The 21,558-nt window shown below is 39.1% G+C and overlaps 1 protein-coding gene across 1 annotated transcript in view; it reads left to right on the forward strand.

The window, feature by feature from the left end:
- The window catches only part of LOC134531087 (muscarinic acetylcholine receptor DM1), a 104,218-nt gene that overhangs the window by 36,678 nt on the left and 45,982 nt on the right, over positions 1-21,558 (forward strand). The window lies entirely within an intron of this gene.

Consider the following 21,558-nt stretch of genomic DNA (forward strand, 5'->3'; position numbering starts at 1 on the left):
TGTTTGATAATTTTCTTAAAAGAAAACATAGTTTTAAAATTTTATTAAATAATTGAATTACACAAGTTAAGTTTGTACGAAAGATACGCTTACAGTAACATGTGTGTAAACCAGCATTAAATACAGCGTACTGAAAAATACAATTCGACCCGCATGTCCTGCTATAATGGGGATAAAATATAGCATAGTACCCCACTAAGGATTACAATAATCCTTCAAAAATAATTTCTATGTAACTATATGTATCTAAGTTATTTTTATTTTCTTATTATGTCTTCGCTTGTTAGTTTTAATACCCAGGAAGGGAGAAGTCCTGACTCCCCGACCTCCCCCCTGGCTTCGTCACTTCCCTAGGAATTACCCCTTAAATAAAAGTGATGTTGAGAACATGGAAACGTGAACTCGGCGGGCGAGACCTCGTGGGCGTCAGGGACGACAAAGTGCCTGAAGGGAGATCCCGCCGGCTGACGGAAACGTGATGCTGGTAGTGCTCCTATTGCTTGGAGCAAGCTCGGAGGGTTCCCTAGCCCTGCGAAGAACTGACGTCACAGCTCCGATTACTAACCTGGACAGCTAGGAGAGGTTGTATAGGCCTCCACTGGACCACGAATCTTCCGGAATATTGAGGGGTCCCAGAATGAAGTGGAAGATCAGAGTACGCGCCAGCACTACTGTAACTTTATGTTTAAGATCACGGTCAACTTTCTGGTTAGCTGAGTGAGCAATACTATCATGGGTTGCTTCAGTCTCTCGTCATAACTGAGGCTCTATCAGCTTTCCCGAGTGTGATTGAAAGGAGTGTATCTCCTTCTGGATGGGGATAACACTTCATCCTTTTAAGCTCTGGATTAGGCTGGTACTGGTGGACCTAGTACGGTGCAGCCGGCTTATATCGGTGTAAGAGTCAGTGCTATGTGGTGGTGCTGGATAAGGATCTGGTCAGCTTAAGATCAGCGCTTCTCACATAAATGAACGCCCCTGAAGGGACATTCATGACATTAAAGAAGGATGCCCCCAGTATCTGGATGAAGGTGCCAGTTCCCAGTCCTTACATAAAAGTTCTGGTCTGTTTGTGTTGACTCTTGTTACCTGGACTCTACCTAATGGTGCACATGCCAGGATCCGGTCTTGTTCTCCGTGCCAGCGAAGATATAGGGGAGAGTTGGGTAAAACAGGGTAGTTGGGTAGAACGGGGTACCACTGTTATTTTCCGTACACGTGGTGCTATCTGTGTGTACGTTTGGTAAGTTACTCCTCTATACGTCGTCACTAGAGTGAGGTAGTATGAAGTGTCGCACAGTATTCTTTCGTGCGTAATAATGGAAATTACAAATTTATGAAGTTTCACTAAAATGTTTAGCGTGTATTGGCTATACAATATTTAATCAGTGGTTGCAGATATATTTTATGGTAAGTTGTATTCAAGTAAAGTATTATATTTGCTATGTTGTGCCATAGTAACCGATGTAATTGACGGGTGTTAAGATTTTCTGTTGTCTTTTTGCTTGAGAACCTGCATGTAGGGTAAAACAGGGTACACAGGTAATGGGTAAAACGGGGTAGTACCTCGTTCTGTCCAACCAGTTTCCTGTTTTAATCATCTTTTCGATCAATTGTGCAAATGACTTTTAAAATTAAAAACAGTTTTGTTATGCATACTAAATGTTATACAGAGTTACCTACAGTACATTTATACAGTCAACCAAAAGTCTTGTATCGGTGAGGAAAAAAATTGGAAACGTAAAAATGTTGTAGGCCCATGTAATTAAATTGTAATTTGACTTTATCTTTTTTTCTATTTTTAAAAATAAAAACCATGCTCGAAAAAACCATGTCGTCCTATTGTGTTTTCCCCCACACTGCACCCATAGGTTGCAGCCCTTAGATGTTTCCTTCATGTCCCCATTGATGCAGTATTATAGTGATGAAGCAAGGAAATGGGTTCGTTTACATCCTGGACGTCCCATTACAATTAACCAGATCGGGAAACTCTATGGCGCTGCATTTATGAAGGCCGCTTCTATGGAAACTGCGGTAAATGGTTTCAGAAGAACTGGAATATTTCCCTTTGATGCAAGTATCTTCCCAGATTGGATGTTTTAGCCAGCGGCAACAACTGACCGAGCTAACTCCAGGCCTTCAGAACCGAGTGGAAATGACACTGTCGGTGATATTCCACTGACTGCTGCAACAACTGACCGAGCTAACTCCAGGCCTTCAAAACCGAGTGGAAATGACAGTGTAGGTGATATTCCAGTGACTGCTGCAACAACTGATCGAGCTTACACAATGCCTTCAGAGTCCCATGGAAATGTCAGTGTTGGTAATATTCCTGGGACATCTGGTTTGGTATCTTCACCAACTGAATCTCGTTTAGGCCTATCTGATAAAAACAATCGAAATGCTTCATCAAACAGTAGCTTCACAATTCCACCGACTACAGTGATGCCGATTTCCCATGTCAAAAGGAATCCTGCAGAAGGAAGAGGACGACGACGTGGCAAGGCAGCTGTGCTGACCGACTCGCCATATAAGAACGAACTAATTATTATTCAGTCAGCTTCACCAAAATCTTTAAAAAGGAAAAATTCTGGTGTGTCTAAATCTCAAAACAGTTCTAAAACACATAAGAATAAAGAAGACAGCAACAAATCCATACCAACAGTAACTTTGCGTGTGTCTGATGATGATGACGTTCCTTGCATTTATTGCGCTGAACAGTTCTCCACTTCAAAATCAGCCGAAAGTTGGGTGCAATGATTAAAGTGTCATTCTTGGAGCCATGAAGGATGTGCTGGTGTAGACACAGATGACTGTAGGCCATTTGAATGTGATTTCTGCCAGTTTGGAATAAAGACTCTGGCCTTATTTTGTGTTCTGATGGGCCTACTATGCCATATTAGGCTAATTAAACAATCATATGTTTTGTCAGATATTTGGGTTCACCGCATATGCAAGTTTGTATTATACATAGTAAGATTATGCTTTTAGACTAACCACTTCCTCAAAATTAACAGTGTTGTGTTATTGTTGTTCAAACAATGTTTGTGATTTTCCGCAAACCAATGTTTTTGTGAAGTTTTACTGCAAATACAGAGGAAAATGTAAGGTGAAGGCTTATAATTGATTTTTTTTTAAATTCTCATATTTTTACTGACATTTGTATTTATTTGTCATACTACATGTTGTTCAGAATTTTTTATAGTGCACATGTAAAATCATTTTAAAAATCTGCTTTCTGTACCCCGTTTTACCCAACCAGTTGGGTAAAACAGGGTAGTGTGCATACATTCAAATAAATAAATATCTCTGCAAGAATAATATTTCAGAAGACACGGTACTAGTTGCAGAATTAAACTCACATTCTAATCTACGCATGCTGATGTTTTCAGACAGATACAGCAATATTAAAACAATAAATTAAAGCGATTTATACTAAGTACCCCGTTATACCCTACTCTCCCCTACTGTAAAAATGATGGAGACGTCCACCACGTTCCCCACTTGAGGACACTCGGGGGTCGACCCCGCCGCGGAATTAATCCTGGTCTCCTTGTATGGAGGTCCGGGGGTCGAATCAATCCACTACAGTCCAGGTTCCAATTTCGATAGTTCCCCGAGATCACTGCAACGGAAGTCCTTCCGCAACAACCCTGATAGTGTCGTTCAGTGTTACTCTCTCTAACGACCTCATTTTCTTCTATATGGGGAACCTAACTTGAAAAATTAAGAAGCTTAACTTGTAAAAAGCTCTTTCATTCTTTTTAAGATTTTTTCGCAATACTGGTTCTCTGTCCAGGGCCACACCAACTTCTTCCCCGACATTCTGACTAAAGCTATTGCATGATCAGAGTCCCGGTATGTCTTTGGTTCACTGAACAAGCTAGACTTGAAGGAACTGTGTTCGCTTGAGCCTTGGTCGTTTTATCACTGGCGGATGTCCTCGAGTGGAGAAATTCTCCTTCAGCATGAATTTTGCCTCTGGTCTGTTATTGGCTTAGCGTGTCCCACAACGAGTCGAACCTCCGATACATTGGCTAGTCACATTCAAAAGTGACTGAATTATTATCAGAAAATGCTGATGCTACATCTATTAGAAGTAATAGCCTGATCTGTTGAGATAATCAGTGTCAAGTTTGAACCAATTGTGACTTGTCAGTCGGCTTCCAGAGTAGGAAGAGTAATGTCGTGTTTACCGTGTCTGTTGCACATCATGGATAGAGGCCCAGAAATTTCGCTGATTCGTCTGGCCTCAGGGTAGAATTCAACGTCATAGGTGTGCTCAACCCATGTTTACTTTCCGTTGGTTGATTTCTTAGCAAGAACATTTTTATCCTTGTAAATTTGCTCTACCTGATTCGTTTACTTCTCTCCTAGCTGGACATCATTGGCTCGTGGTCGTAGAGGGGGGCGTCCAAATAACTGCTGTTATTTGCATATTCTAGCTCCAGAGTATAATCAAAAAAGTGTGCATAACTAAGCTAAACGTACTTTTAGTTGGTTGTCATTGGTGTCTAGTCCTGCAGAGCATGTCAAATAACCTGTGATCCTATTTAAAAAAACACCATTCAAGTGTATAAGCAAATTTAATTCTAAATTTTTAACAAATAATGAAGTTAAATTTTTCAGACATGTACCAATTGCTACAGACTGGAAAATTTTGCGTTTTCAATGACCTCTAGGATAGACTCCAAATTCCCGTAAGTATTTGGGCCAATAACACCTGCTCATTGGCTACTAACTTATGTTACCTGTTACCTAGGATGATTGTGATCGATACTGCTTTTGTTAAGGGTATTCCATTGACTCAGAGTCCTTCGGGTAAATTTAGGTCCAATCACTAAAGCAGAATGAATGTGAACTAGTTTGGCTTATAGTCATCGCGAAATTAATCCGTGAATTTTTTCTGTCTCAACCAATTGCACATATAACCATACAGTTTTTTTTTTTTTTGGAGTTTGACTAATTGAATGAATCCGTGGGACTCCGTATCCCTGTGGATCAGTCTTTATCCAATAACTTCGCTGTCAATTTTATGTAGAGATAAAATTGGGAGTTTAGCATACCAACAAATAAACTTGCTCATTGTTTCTGCTAAAAAAATGGTACACTCGGCCATAGAGGATCTTACTATGTCAATTTAAGGAGAGGTTTTCCATTTTCTTCGTTTAACACTGTAAAAAACCTTTTTTTTACTTCTTTTAAAGAAAATACTTGCTACGATAACATTTTTAAAATTGCAAAGTAAAGCTTTGTAAAGTTGACAAAGGTATAAAGCTCTGCCTTGCAATTTTACAAGTGGTATCGTTGGTAACTGAGTTTCCAAGGACTATCCTTGTAATAGTACAAAAAGGTTAGATTGTAGCCAGTGCAACGATAGGGCAACACCATTTAATAATAAAAAAGTTAGGACATTACAACACATGACTAACAGGAACTCTAGCGGTTGAATAACTACCGAACAACTAGCGGAGACGAACACGGAACAACAAACACTAGCAGTATATAAGGCCAGCAGTTCATAAAGCAGTCGTACTTCACCTTTCCCTTTGAACATTTAATATGAAAACAGAGGCAGCTGCCCTGGCGTGCCTTAATTACTGCTAATTTCCAAACTTCTCGTGAGCCCATTACAAGACCATGCTTGGTCTTCTCGGATTACCTTTTGATGACAGGTGTGTCGCCTGCCTTCAACCCCCTCACAGGGGAGGGGGAACGTTAAACGGCAGTCGGCCGAGCAGTCCCGCTCACAGGGGTCCCATGTTTGCCCTGGAAGGGTGGGGCAGCTGATGGAGGAGTATTTGCGAGCACCATCATCCAGACACCGGAAATTGCGAATTGCGAGGGTCGTGTGGTTGCGGGCCAGAGTGCGAGCACTCACGACAGCGCACCTCTGGAGTCGGTGTTGTGTTTAGCGATTCGGGACAAGGATGTTTCTCGAAACACTCTGCATTCTCAGCCCTGTGGCTGGTGGAGCAGTTTAAAAGCACTTTAGCGTGGATCACATATGCTCGATATCTAGAGTGATGATCATTCCTCGGGCTAGTTGGGTAGCAAAGTAGACTTGAAAGCACGTTGATGGTTTAACTTCATCACTTTTCACACGTATGTGAGCAGGTCATAAAAAAGAAGAAGTGGTTACTCAACCAGTTGCTCTACTCCAAAGAAACCACATTATCACTTTCCCGATAAAATTTGGGAAGAGCATCTCTCGCCGAGAATAGCCAATTAAAACCGTACGTTAAAGACATAAGTACTGTACGTTCAAGAATGACAAACAGTTTGTTATCTCTACTGTAGCAGCTCTTCAAGAGATGCCAAAGGAGAAATGGGTTAGGTTTACTTGCGATCAAACATAAACAGTTTGGTGTAATAAACTTTTTTATTAGAACAAGGTTTACAGATGACACAAATGTAAACTTAGCACTTTAGGTAGCCGTGAACGTCGATCGCGAAGTATCGCTTAACAGGATACGGCTTGCAAGACTCTGTAAACAGAAGGAGTATTTATAAATGCTAAACAAAATATAAATACACAAACCCTCTTCATTATATTCTGAAGACTGACCTATATTTAATAAACACCTATCCTTACTCAAAACACACAACATAAACACGCAGTTTAAATGAATTTAAATTAGTCTTTATCACACTGGTGGTATTAATTTTTCCAGTCGACATTTACACACACTTGCAATTAATTTTCAAGTTGGGATTAGACCACAGCTGTAACTAATTATTTTCGCACTCAGACAATATACGTCCCTAGTGGCGAAACGCCTACAATCTACGAAGTGCGTCGTTACAACTCCGTTAAACAGAACAAGTACAACAGCCTTTGTTATTTGAAGTTACATCTCTACCTTCTTCATACTCTAGGTTCTTAGTATCGTCCGGTGTTGGTTGTCCTCGCTGGCACTATACCTATGTTACCTTCGGTGACGACGTTTAACTCTACCGGCGCACCTTGCGCGCCGACTCACTCGCTTGTCACTCGCTGAGCGAGTGACCCAAAAACGAAAGTCTGCCCTAAGCCCTCCCGACCTCCAGGGGGTATTTGCCTTCACCTGAGGACTCTAAATTTGAAGAGCAGCTTTCCCCAATTTACTCACCGAGCGAGTCCCTACTCGCTCACGGCGAGTACTGTTAGCGAGTTTGTACGTCTTTGCGTCTGAGTCTAAGTCCGTCTCTTCCTTACCGTCGCCAGCGGTAAGTCCCAAATCACAAAAATACGTTGAAGTTCGACTTGCAGTGGTAGATATTATCTAAGTCCCACCTCGACCTCGGGCGTCACGACAATCTCGGGAGGCGTGGTTGAAGCACCCGGGAAGATGTCCGTGAGACGTCCTTGGTGTAGAGTTGTTGGATCTCGGCTCTCCCTCGTAGTCGGTCTTGTTTCTCGGCGGTCCCGGAATCTTCTAAGTCCCGACTCGTCCTCGGGCGTCGTGGTGTTGTCGTGTGTCGTAGCGGATGGTGGCAGCGCACAGTGGGAGATTTGCCCGAAAACGTGGTCAAAATGCAAATCGGTAACTTAAAATCCCGACCAAACTGGCAATGTGGTAGTAATGTTAGATCATCCCTGCATGGGAAACCGGATATGGCAATGAGAAATTCCCACATCCTGAGGTTTCACGGCAGTTGACAAGTGAGGGTCGAGTGCGTTGGGCGGACCTAACTATGTTGAAGAAATTTCCATGCTGTACTAAATTGAATGTCGCGGCCGTAAAAATTGATATTTTTGAGTTCTGAAAAATTGATGCAATTCCTGGAGGTATGGCGTCTATATCGCTGCCTTATGTTGTTATATATAAAGCTGTAATGATTATTTGTTTTATTTTCTAAAGCGACTTTGTGAACATAATGCTAATTTAGTTTTATCATATTACATCGAGGCTTTTAGTTGGGTATGCCACATTATGCACCTTTCTTTCGAAATAGAGCGTTTAGTTTATTGTTTTAGTAATACGAATTTACAATAACTAGCTGCTAATATGTGCTACCCTTTGTGTACGATATTTTTTCCTTCATCGCTGCACTGGTGGCGACTCCCTGAGGCTATGGCGGGTCTTAGCCGACCCATCATTGTCGACAATGTGCATAGCCCGTCTAATACCAGATGCCTTTTTTCTTATTCCTTCATAAGCTTCACTAATTGTTAGTTCATTCTCGACATCGTCATCTATGTTTGTTGAAGTTTGGAGAAGTTTACTAGTGGTGGTCTAGCCTTTCAGAAATCTTTGATGAAAACCACATGTAGTGTTGGTATAGTCAGATTTTTTATTGGTACGGAATTTTTTACTACTGGTAAGAAACCAATCTAAAATCCTTCAAAGTTTTTCACTAAGAAGGACATTTGTTTTAGATTTTCCAGCTGTAAAATAACCATATATGATGGGTGGATACACACAAACCCATAAGGAATTGATTAAGTTTATGTCATGTGTTGTTTTACAATTCAATTATTGTTATCTAATGAGATGAAGAAACTTCCTAAATTAGTTCACGAGACTGTATGGAATGATGGGATTTAAGAAATGGCAACAATTGAGAAATTTGAGCGAAGTTTAGCCTAGGTGTTCGGTGCCAGTGACTGTGATTTGGGGTAGATTCGAAGCATGAATGGAATACAACAGTGAAATGGGAAGCACTCCGAGAAAACTAGCTCTTCTAGGGCCAAGTCAGTTACATTTCCCCCCTTAAGAAATTCCGGATCGACCATAACCAAGAATCAATCCCGCGAATAAGACATTATTCCTAAGGGTCTACTGTTGCGAACGCAAATGAGCACTGAACAAAGAACTTGTAAACGAATTCACCAAAAACAACACTCTGTAATGAACAATTTTTGACATCTTAATTATGGTAGAATTTTGTTGACTATTTCTTTGGTGTTTTCTTTTTTCACTATAACAGAATGGCATAAAAATATCAGTGCATTTTATTACACTATTGTAATTATATTCAACAAAATGGTATTAATAATTTGTGAATATTATGTTTTTAATATTCGAAATTGTTTTTAATCTATGTTACTCTATTCATACAGAAAATAATCCAAGAAAGGACTCCATTACTGCAAACCAATTTCCCTCTTTCCCCGATCTGAACTTTTTTACCCGCCCAATGATTTTAATAAGTGCCATTGCATTGCAGTCATGCAAAATTTTCTTTTTAGGATCAGGAGAAGAAGAACTGGCATATACTAGGAGGGAGCTATTCTTGATGCTGAAGGGCTTCTTAACTTCAGATATACGAACTAGTCTGGAACACCTACAGAAAGTGTTGTCCGAGAAACGGGGTTTCATTATAACAATACCTGCGAGTGCAATGCCTGCTTTGTCCACGTTTTTTCTAAGCTAAACACTACATGGAAAGAATCTTCAAGAAACATTGACTATTTTCTGAATAAAAATCAAGCATGGCTCAGCAAGAACATTTGTATTCCGGTAAGTAATCCCAGTTCTGGAGAGTCGGCAAAGAAACGTGGACGCCCTTCCGTGGAATTTTGTTCAAGTAGTGAACGAACGAAACGAAGGAGAACAGAGCAACTACGTACAAAATTTGTACATTTAATGTAGACATGTCGATGTTGTCTTATGCCACTCAGATGAGCCTTCGTTCGTCTGGTAATTTAGATGCTGCCAACATAGTAAAAGACATAACCACAACTACCCCAACAAGAGATTCGAAATATCGGAAGCGTTATATAGTATGCAAGTCGAGAAGACAATATCTGCAGATGAGGCTTTGTCTACAATGGTTGATGCTAAATTGAGTAGGCATCAATACAGTGTAATTAGATCAACAGCGCGAAAACACAACTGCAAATTGTATCCCAGTTATGAAGCAGTAAGGGAAGCGAAATAGAGGTGTTGTCTACCGCGTACGAGTATCACAGTTACTGAGAAAAGTGCAGAAGTGAAGTTTCAAAATCTGTAAGATCACACCTGTCAACGTATTTTACTAGTCCAAGAAGAAGTGATACAAAGTTTACATCCCGACGATGTGCGTGCATTAAGTTTAATTTGTAAATGGGAATGTGATGGGAGCTCGGGACACAGTGAGTACAAGCAAAGATTCAACAACGATTCTGATTCGGATGCAAATGTGTTCTTGACGTATTTTGTACCATTGCAACTTGTTTCTTCTGAACCGAAATCTCGGGACGAAATTGTTATATGGAAGAATCCGAGGCATTCATTTCCCAGGTTTTGTAGGCCAATCAGTCTGCAGTTTCTCCATGAAAACACTGAATGCATTGTAAGAGAAAAAAACTATTTCGAGCAGTAAATTGAATCACTTGTTCCACTGACTGTAACAATAAATGGGAATGAGATATCTGTTACATACAAAATGTTATTTACCATGATGAGCAATTTCCAATAAAATTACAAACATTTAATATGCATATTATAGACTACAAATTATATGTATTTTTTGTTATTTTAGCCTCTATAAGATGAACGGCCATTAACTAACTGATTTTAACATTAAATTCGTAATCAGCGACCTCGAAAACCCCTATAATGAAGTTTGTATGACATAACATTGGTTTTTGTATTTTTGACCACGTTTTCGGGCAAATCTCCCACTGTGCAGCGTGACGTTGTGTTGATATCTTCGGAGCGGTGGTATAAGCTTTCGCCTTTGGCCGCCCGCCAGCCAATGCGTAACACGACTATATCGTGCATTGATAAATTATAGAAATCCAACAGATTTGTGAAGCATTTTACTAGTAAATAAGCCTTTATAGAATTCGTATTCGAGTACTTAGGTGTTCAAAGGTTGCTCAAGTAGACCACGTGAAATATTTATGCATTAAAACTTGTGATGGGCCAAATCCCAATTTTCTCGAATCCGAATCTCAAAACGTTTCTTAATATACCCTTCAAATCCAAATCTAAGTCTCAAGGGTCAAAAATACAATAATGCACAATCAATAAAAATATTAACTAACGTGTTGAAACATTCAACGCTTTAAAAGTTTGTTTCACAAACTAGGTTTCCAGATTCAGTATATATTGTAATTATATTTATAATTACATGTTATAGTAAATTTTCTTGGGGAATGGTAACAGGATATGTATGAAATAAAAACTGATGTAATAAACGTCTGAGATCATCACTGTTGAATTGTTTTAATTTACTTTATTTCCTCGAATATTTTCTTCAAATCTTTTTCCTCGAATATGTAAACCTTCGAATACTCGGGATTTGATGGTACTTAGGATTTTATTGGCCCATATCTAATAAAAATTAAAATTTTGCAGTTTTAAAAGAGTGGTTTGGGGCTTGTAAGTTTACAGACCCACCAGTCTCGTTCAAGAAAAAAAGATAGGGTTGTTAGAAGTCAAGCCTGTTAATTCTTCAAGTTTGGTTCGCCATATCGTAGAGAATGAGATCACTAGAGAAAGCAGCACTGAACGACACAGTTCAAGGTTGTTGGGGAAGGACTTACATGCAGTGGTTTCGGGGAACCATCGATTACGCAACAAAAACAACACCGATTTACTAAATTGCCAAAATTCCATCCCTAAGAAGTGTTAAAAGGGTAGTTTGATTTTTCATGTAATCTAATTTACTGAAGTAGAAGGTAAAAAAACTCAGAAAGAAATAACACGCATTAACAGTGATATAGTTCCTTTATTAAGAGAAAAATGTAAAACATTTAATGTTTTATTTATTATACAGATATATGTGGAGCTGAGTGTGAAAGAAAGGTTCCGCGATGAAACGAAAATCTAACCAGTTAAGTACAGGTGCCTCAGCTCGCTGTGCTGGTATCGTAACCAGAGCCTTCGGTAATGCTGGTCCAGTGTGTTGCCTCCCCACAGGAGCGTACCGCATCAGGCCTGGCGATCACGTGCCGCGTGCAGTGGAACGAACGGCATCTGTAGGGGCGACTGCAAGGCCGGGCAAGCGGGCAGTCGCCCAGAACCAGCGCTGATGTTCTCCATTTTTATTTTATTCTATTTGTCTAGAGTTCTTTTTTTAAAATATGGCCATTATTGGGAAAAGGAAAATTAATTTTTCTTTAGCGTGTAAATGAAAGTGCTGGTCAGTAAAAATTTCAGTTCATGATTTCGTATTGGAAAACCTTTCAAATATTTTATTGCCACGTGCAATTACGTGATTCCACCGGAGTTTGTTCGTAAGCATTTATAAAACTGACCGCGAGATAATTTATCAGGAAGGAATATCAACATTACTCAAGATTAAATTAGAAAAACCATCGTCGAATTTTAAGTTCCAGGTTGACTTAAAGTTAGAGTTAACTTTTTTTCGAAATTTCCTGGTTAACTTAGCATTATACAAGTTTGTTGGGTAAAGTCCGAATAATTAATAAAATAACCAACGCTGACTGAGAAATGTTAGAAATGATTGATAACTTTAGTTTCATTGTACCTTAACTAACTAGCCTTACCTAACGTGCTCGAAAATGACCCAACACCTAACACTGCCCAATCAGCATTGGGTAGACCTGTGTGTACACGGGTAATCACCAGATTCAAATTTATTTTAGTGATCATTCGAACTTTCCCAAACAAACTTGGATAATGCTAAGGCTTACTTCTTCTTCTTCTAGCATTACCCGTAGCATATACACAGAAAAATAAAATTTCTATAGCCTATGTATTACAAAGTACGCCTTGTTGCCAATTGGCCAGTTGCCAATAAATAGTTTGTAATACTACAAGAAAAATATTGTGAATTTTTACAACATATGGCTATGGTATGCTTATTTTTGCATGTATGAAATACATTTTACGAGATAAAACGGAGTATTTCTTATGAAAAACGGCTCGTAAATGATATAATTTTAATTGATGTTTCATTCAAGCAAATATTTGTTTTCAAATATATAAAAGATAATAGAATATACAACAATTTGACTGTATTTTGTATCATCGTGCTTATTAATGTGCGCTGTTAATTCTGGAAAACCACTCAGGGAACAGCTTAAATAACTTTAACAATTGGAGATACTGGATAAGAATCCCGAGACCAGTATTACTGCGAATTCTATATAAAAGTGGCAGAGTTGTTTTCATGTAAATGTAAAACTTTACAAATATCTGTAAGTTTACAAGAATTAAACAATTAAAAAAATTACAGTGTAACTTCCGCGACAGGAAGGCAACATCTTCAGGAGCTTACACGCATTGTATCAGATCATCGTGACTGTATCATTATCGGCCAGTGAAAAAAAAATCTGTATCAAGCGCGCGTATCAAAAACGACGCATTGATCGGATCGGACTCGGTCCCGCCAGGAGCCAAACTTCAGCTGTCACATCAAAGGAAAGTTGCGTGATGCCGATAGACGACGTGGGCGAGGTGTTTCCCGATAATTATTTTGAGATCTCCGAACTGAGCTGCGGCAAAACCATCCAAATAGTTTCCTTTCGCAATTCCCATATTTACGTAGCTCGCTCAGATTTAGATAGCGCTAGTGTTTTGAAAAGTTAAAGAGCTTCTTAACTTTCAATTCAGCTTGAAACCCCCCCGTGACTTTCTTCTCTGTTGACGAAAACCCGTCTCCTCCACCGTCTTCGAGATCTTCTCGTCCTACGTCATAATGCGCAGCGGGAGGGATAGCACTCGAGTTGATGATACAAAACTAGTGGGCGGTACACTGAACACACGCTTAGATCGTACAGATGGAGCTGCCTGTTCATGATCACGTGGCAGATCCTGCTAAAGATGCGCTGCTCTGACACGCAGTAATTCTGGGTTCGGATTCTTACCCGGGTAACTATGCTTTGTGTTGTCCCAGTTATCTCCAATCGTTACAAGTTATTTGTAAAACGTTCTCTGAATAGATTTCCAGTATTAACCGTGGCTTGGCGACAAAGACCTCGTAAGGTGCGCCGTGAGAATCTGCGAGTATTCGAAATTCATTCGATGTTCAAGAACATTTTAAATTTCGATATTCATGATTTAAAATTCGATATTCATTTATTTTTTAATGTGCTATATTCGTGAATAATTTAATATTCCATATTCATGAATAATTACATATTCAATTTGACGTTTCAAATCATTTTTTTTCCTTCAAATTATTTGTTACCAACACACAGGTCTACACCATGTCAGACTCATTCACAAGAAAAAATTATTTTAAAAATATATATTACATATAAGAAGTTAAGATTATTTATTGAGAAAGTTAGATTTTTTTCTTGCAACATTATTCACACATTGTTTAAATATTTAACAAATAAACAATAATTATGTTTTAAATTATTAATAATATTATCCTTTATGTATATAACCAGAGCAGTAAAAATTCTCTCAAACTTAGAATTTACTAATACAATAAACTGCACTGACAGCCAATTTCCAATTTCTTTTACTTCACACATTTCTGTTATGGTTCCTAGTATATTAATCTTTTTTTTTTTAACGGTAGTTTTCATCAATTTTTCTTGGACTCCTGTGAAGTGTGAGAAAAAAAAAATCTCTGTTTCTTAAGATTCGATAAGAAAAATATTCTATATTCGTGAATATTGTGGTATTCGATTCGAGATTATATTCAATTGAACCAAAACAAACTCGCACACGCCTGGTGCGCCTCTCGTCGAGGTGAGGCGTCGCCCCGTGACGTCAGACACCCGGGCGTCGCGGAGGGAAGGGGGAGGGGGGGTAGTAGAGTCCATTGTGACGGCGCCCCGGGCGAGGGAGTCAGGCGTGAAGGCACGTCACCACGTCTCAGGACACGATGAATCTCCTGGGAAATGTCTCCATTTATCCTCTCGCTATTTAAACTGTCGATAGAGTGGTAAATACCCGGGAATCCTGCAGTTACACTTGGTCTCAAGGTACACAGGAAAAACGTTTTCTGTACTCTTACAAAATATTCCTTTGGAAACCATTTGCAAGGAAATAGTTTGTAATACTAAATTTGTACAACGTATGGCTATGGTTAGTTTTGCATCATTCAAATACTTTTTTTTTCTTCGAGGTAACACTGAGTATTTCATACGAGAATTGGCTCATAAATTTATATTTTATTGATATTTCGTTAAATCATACATTTTTAAACCAAGGAAAAATGATTGAGTATTCAATAATTGCACTTTATTTTGATTATTAATGTGCGCAGTTAATACTGAAAATATATTCAGGGAACTACGTATTAGATGTACTGGGACAACACAAAGCATAATTGCCCGGGTAAGAATCCGAGCCCAGGATTACTGCGAACTCTGTTTTATAGTGATACAGTTGTTTTCCCGCAAATGTAAAAAATTTACTAATATCTGCATGTTTACATGAATGGTTCTGTTCCATCTACAAAAAAATAATAATTACAGGCGGGACGAGGGAGCGCGCAGTTTCAGCAACGTTGCGCGACACGGCAGAACACATAAATGTTTCAGAGAGCAACAACTGAACCGACAAACGACCACTCCTACGCCTCCCCTTCGCTCTGTGACGATGGACTCGTCCGGAACCAATCCCTCCGAGCCTTCTTCGTCCCGCGCAGCGCAGGGCGGGCGGCGGAGGAACAAGCATTGCTGCCTCGTCGACGTCTGTTATTCCCCGCCCGGGAAAAAGACCAAGCCTGGGGGCGGCGGCGATGGAAATAAAACAAAAATAAAACGAGACAATAACGGCAGGTGACGTTGATGACGTTTTGTCCGGGCGCGCAATTTGCCGGGCGCGGCGCCATTATTTGTGGCGCGCGGGTCCGCCAGAAGTGTGTGTGGGAGGGAGGGGAGGCGGGGTTCGTTACGACCCCGCGCTTTGGGGAACGGTGGGGGAAAAAAAAAAAGAAGGAAAAAAAAAGAATTGCGTACGTAACAGCCCAATAAAGCGCTCCGCGTGTAAATTTAAATCCACCGCGAACGTTGATCGCGGATGCTCCCCGTGCGCTCGGCTTCCGTGTGCGTGGCTGTACTTGCGTACAGTGCGGTCCACGGAGTCTGACAACAGCAGCAACTCTGGTTGTTCAAGCACGCTGGTGTGTAGACGCCTTGACACACACCTGGACGCTCAGAACAGCTTCCTCATGACCCCGAGCACCTGATGCCAGACTGAGAGGCAGCTGACCTCGGAGCACGAGTGCCAGGCGGCGGAACGTCACCCCTAACCTCCAGTGTTAAATTAAAATTTTAACTTTTGATCGGTTCTATAAAATAAATGTGTATTGGTTAGCTTAGTTGCTTGAAGGAAGTTATTGCCAGTTCTCGGCCGTGGCATGACCCTGTGAGTTTCAGTGGTGAGTGTTTTATTCTAGTGAGATAACAACTAAAACATTGAAATATTGTAGTAATTTGGAGTATTATGTTAACAAATTTAAAAAAAAAAAAATTTATTTGGGGGATGATTTACGATTTTATCTGGGAAGTCGGTATGCGCCGCAGTGGTTAGCAGTTTTTTGGTTACTTGGAAATGTGTGATTTTGGAGTTGAGTACTATTGTTGTATATTCGGAGGTGTACTTTCCCTCCCCCCTCCCTCTACCGCGAGCAGGGGTGGAGGGTTCGGCTGGCTCCGTGTGTCCCTGTCAGGGCGGGGCAGTGCTGTAGAGCAGCTCGGGGCGGGGCCTGTGCGGCTCCCTGGATGACGAGTGGCCTCTTGTAGAGCCCTGTAGGCCAATCAGCAGAGGCCCTGCGGCCCGGCTGGTGGCCAGACTTTGCATTTTACATCAAGCATTTTCAAGAGGAGCCTTATAGTTATCCGAGGGAGTAGGGACATATAACATTACCGTAGGGAAATTTGAAAAATAGATTTTTAACAAAATGTTTAAGGCAACGTTAAATTTAAATTTCACGATGGTTATTTTTTAATTTATCTGAAAAATTTTTTAATTATTTTTCCAAGGAATTATATTCCGGTTTATATTATAAACTCCAAATACCGTTTACTGGTAATGAGGCGTCAGTATGAGCCAATACAAATTTTAAAAAAATTTCTAAACGGAAAACGCGAATAAAGACATTAAAATCGTAAGAATATTTACCATCACTTGAAATTACATGTTAATAACATTTAATTAGTTCTTAATTTTTTCCATTTATATTAATATTTTGAACAGAAAACCAAACAAATGAAAATCCCCGCCACAGGAACCTCCAAGATGAGGGGCCCTGCAAAATGCGGGGTCATGCAAGACGCAGGTCAAATTTAGTTGCGGAACCCTGGCACGAAGCCTTGAAAAGCCAAGGGTTTCTTCTAGGGACGGAACCCTGCTAGGCATATGGCCTGCAAGGCGCGGGCATCAAGTGTGTTATACCAGAATAAGTCTTGCTGAAGATTTTTTCTTCTTATTTTTAGCCTTTTCTTTTTTGTGGCATATGTCCTCGGACGGCTCAGTGTTAGATCACATGTACGACTTTTTTCTTCGGCCACAAATGTTACAATCCAAGGCTAGTTTTCTACTCTCGTTGTCTCGTTCCGTTTTTCGTACTTAAAGCTATTCCAAAAAATATATATTTGCATGTACCGTATTACTATTTTATCGACTTTTTTACGAATTTCCGTGTTATATGCTAGTTGCGCCCTGCTTGCCTCGTAGAACAGTTGGACAACGGCTGCGACGTTTCTGCTAGCAACACCCGCGTGCAGGGTAAACAAACTTCCTGCACACACTGGTAGGCGGGCCCTCGTCCAGCTCCCAGTGTCTGGCTATATCCCTGAGAATACTTATTAAAACTTTGTGGTTAACGTGCTCACATACGTGAGTACTCTTTATTTATTATGTTTTGTTTGTATAGGCTACTCTTAATTTCATAAATTTTGTAGACAATTTCCTACAGGATGCAAGAATGAAAAATTTAACTTTGCTGCTATGCTTGTGGTAGGTATCGAACACACGCTCGCTCCATGGGTGACAGTCACTTTGTATGTGCTGACTCCTTTCTTCTCCGTCCTTCTGTTTCATGGTTTTATAAAGGTTTATATTTATTGTAACGGGTACCTTAGACTATTTAATATATAATTAATCAATTTAATAAACTCTGTAATACCTGGTAACAAACCATTGACACGAATGTATCAAATCAATCATTATATAGGTAAACGATTTTTTAAATGATTTTTAAAATATTTTTCAAATTTCTAGCTTAATAATTACGCATTTCCAAAATGGCAATTATTAAGTCATCCCCGGATCACTGGAGGTTGGTCGGTGAGTAATTAAAGCCTATTTTAGGAGTTTAAACTTGTTTTATTAATTTTTTATTTAAAATAAACATTTTTGCTTTGAGCAAGGATAGAACTGACAGGAATCGATCTAATTAATCAGTAAATTAATGGATGATTGTTTTGACGACTTTTGAATTTTTCCCGAATTTCTAATTTAATAATTATACATTTAAAAAATGGCGGCCCAGATGGCCGACAAGTTGGCGGATGCCATGGTAGTAAATACTACTGAACTCTATCGGGTAAAAAATAAACTAATATGGCGGAAACGATCCCCAAATAACAAGTTCTATTCATATTACTTAATTCAATAAAATAACAAAAAATTCGCAATATTTATACCATGTTGAAAACAATAAAATACTTAGTACATTTATAATTATACAACTGTAGCTTGTAGACTTATTACATAATATTATAACATTCCAATTTTTGAATGTACACTTGCAAATTTCAACTCACTTGTTTCTTTGCTATCAACAGCCATTTTTTTAATACTCCAATCCAAAGAATAAACATAGATAGCATTGCATAACATAAAACAAATTTATACAAGAGAAAATTGTAAGCTGTTTTTTTTAATATAATATGAGCATAAATGGACACTATAATATTATCAACCCGGAAAATATTTCCGATACCTCTTCGTTCACCGTTTAAGATGTGAATTATAGAATACCCATTTGTCGTCTGAAAGTAACTACTGCGTGGGAAAATATTTTTGAAACCATTTACCGTATTAGCTAGACGAATGTTTTGTAAACCTTTTTTGGTGCAAAATATTTTTAGTGCTAAATCACTGGCTGAAAACTAATCATTTTGAGAATACTAACGAAGTAATTTGTATTATTTAAAGCAGAATGTTCCCGTGGAAGCTCTGTGTCGTGTTACCTGCGCGCCATTTTGCCAGGAGCGAAGCGGGAATAAATCACTTACCTTTAATATTTCGTGAGGTGAGACGCTTGCGAGCGAAGCTAACCGGAAGCTTGTTGCTTAACAAATGACTACGTGTAGGAAGGAGGATTACAAGGTGGTAGGTACAGTGGGGAAGGGAGGCAAAGAAGGAGAACGCAGGTGAACTAAACGGGAAAAGGAGCAGGCAAGGACTTAAAAGGGTTATTTGACGTTCCAGATAGTCTCGGTGTGTTTGTAAATGTGAAGTCCAAAGAACCCAATGAGACTTAAGGCCAACATTTTATTTTCTAACACACCATATCATTGTAAATGACTCAAAAAATTTTCTAAAGAATTTAGTGAGAGTTGTAAAAGCTTTAGTGGAGTCATACAAACGTAAGTTCAATTAAAGTGTATGTACCTGTGGGTGTTGGAAAAAGTCTCCCAGCTGGAAGAAATTGTCATAAGTTTCTTCTACCGGCCACACGCATCTCTTCAGGTTGACGGATAACATGGTATCTTTAAAGAGAATGTATTTCACTTTCCTGTAAAACTACCCAATTTTGACTAAGTCTCGTTTTGTTCCGAGGTAAAGAATTTTTTTTTAATTAAATAGAAAAAGGCCAAACTTATCATGGAAGTATCGTGCCTGGATAGTCTCGATAGAGCTTTTTGCACGGGGGCATATTCTGCACTGGGTTTGCCGGACATCTTTGCGAAGAACCCATTGTTATAGACCCTGTATTTCGTGAGAACACTTGGTGTCAAGGTGTTTCCTCAAAACACTGTGGGATTTCTTGCTGTTGTGGCGGATCATGGACGTGTCAGAAGCACAGCAATCGCATTCTCACTTAACGGGCGTGTGCGGGAGTGCATCTGTCACCGTAGAGCAAGAAATACAAGCCCGACTTGAGACATTCACTTCGGGATGAGACCCCGTGTGTTAGAAGTATACATTTAGGGTGTTCACCCTTAAAATAATAAAGCGCACTGGCCAGGTAATTCCGAGAAAAAAAAACCTTTCATATGCTCTAGTTAAGTTTCACTTTGGCCAATGGTGCATTGGCCTAGCTGGTACCGTATTTGCCTGTCGTCCATATGCTCGGGTTACGGTTCTCGCTGACGTGCTTAATTTTGAAATTTAAAAAATAAGTAATCTACTGTTTACAAATACTATTAGGTAATTATAAATTATTTAATTATAACAATATTTATTATATATTACTTGATATTTAAATCACAGCGATAATACAGCATAATACAGTAATAGCTCATGTAAGCAGTCATCCTTAATTAATTGTGCTATATGTTCAAAAAGATTTCGTTTTCGAGGTTTTTATGATATCTTCCAGGTTCTTGTTTGTAAAACCACTTATATGATAATAATTTTTTTAATAAACATGTAAATTCAATTATTATCAGTACTGTTTATAGCTAATATTATAATATATAGATATATTATATATTTGTAAGATTGAAATATAACTTTAATTTTAATATCAAATAAAATATAGTAAAAACCAAAAATATTATTTTAATAAATAAAATTATTTATATTTAAGTTACTAATAATTGAAAGCATTAGATTATTAAAAATAAACTATTAAAAAGATTATTTTCATTGAGAATCGATAACCGTGAGTCTAGGCCGCTGCGCCGTTGACTACATGGTAACTAAACTAGTATATAAACTGTGTTTAAATTTTCAAAGGTTTTTTTCTCGCGATTTAAGGGGTAAAAACCCTAAATGTTTACTGCTAGTACACCGAGTCTCATCCCGAAGTGACTTCCCTTAGACGTGCTCTCCCCTTGTGAGTGTACAAGTCGAACAAACTTTTAGATTTGCCCCGGTTGGCATCAGGTGTCCCGTTGTGCTTGTACACGATACGATCAATCTGTCGATAACAGTTTATAATCGGCTCGTATAGAAGCTGCTTGAAAATAACTGTAGACCAATAATAATGTAGTTGCTCATGAATCAGTCCACCGCAGCCATTGCTACAGAGTACTCCACTCTTATATTGCAGTATGGAAGTAAATTGGAGCTTTCTTTCTTTTTCTAACACAATGCTGACTGCCGTTAGCACAGTACTTGTTTCTGCGTGCGCTATTTCCATGTATCTTACGAATTTGAAAATTGTACTTTTTACAACGCGTTTTTGCACATTGTAAAGCATCAAAATACGCATCAGTTCACTTTAGTATTCCGTATGAATTCGTACCAATGAATGTATGTGAACTTTGTTTTGTTGTAAGTTATATTTTAAAAACGTGGTGGTTTATTAAAAAATTTATAACCGTGATAGTATAAAATAATATAAATTACGACATGAGTTCTTAAAATGCTTCAGATGCAATCGGAATTCCAAAGAAACACATCTCCTGAAACTCATATAATGTGTGAGAGATTTGGCAACAGCGCGCGCCGTAAGCCGTGTACTGCAATCTAAGAGTGAAACTGTGTATAGCTGCAGCCGGCGCTATCCTCATAGCCATTGCGCACCCCAAGGGCT

Source organism: Bacillus rossius, chromosome 1 (assembly GCF_032445375.1).
Source record: "Bacillus rossius redtenbacheri isolate Brsri chromosome 1, Brsri_v3, whole genome shotgun sequence".
Classification (NCBI taxonomy): Eukaryota; Metazoa; Arthropoda; class Insecta; order Phasmatodea; family Bacillidae; genus Bacillus; species Bacillus rossius.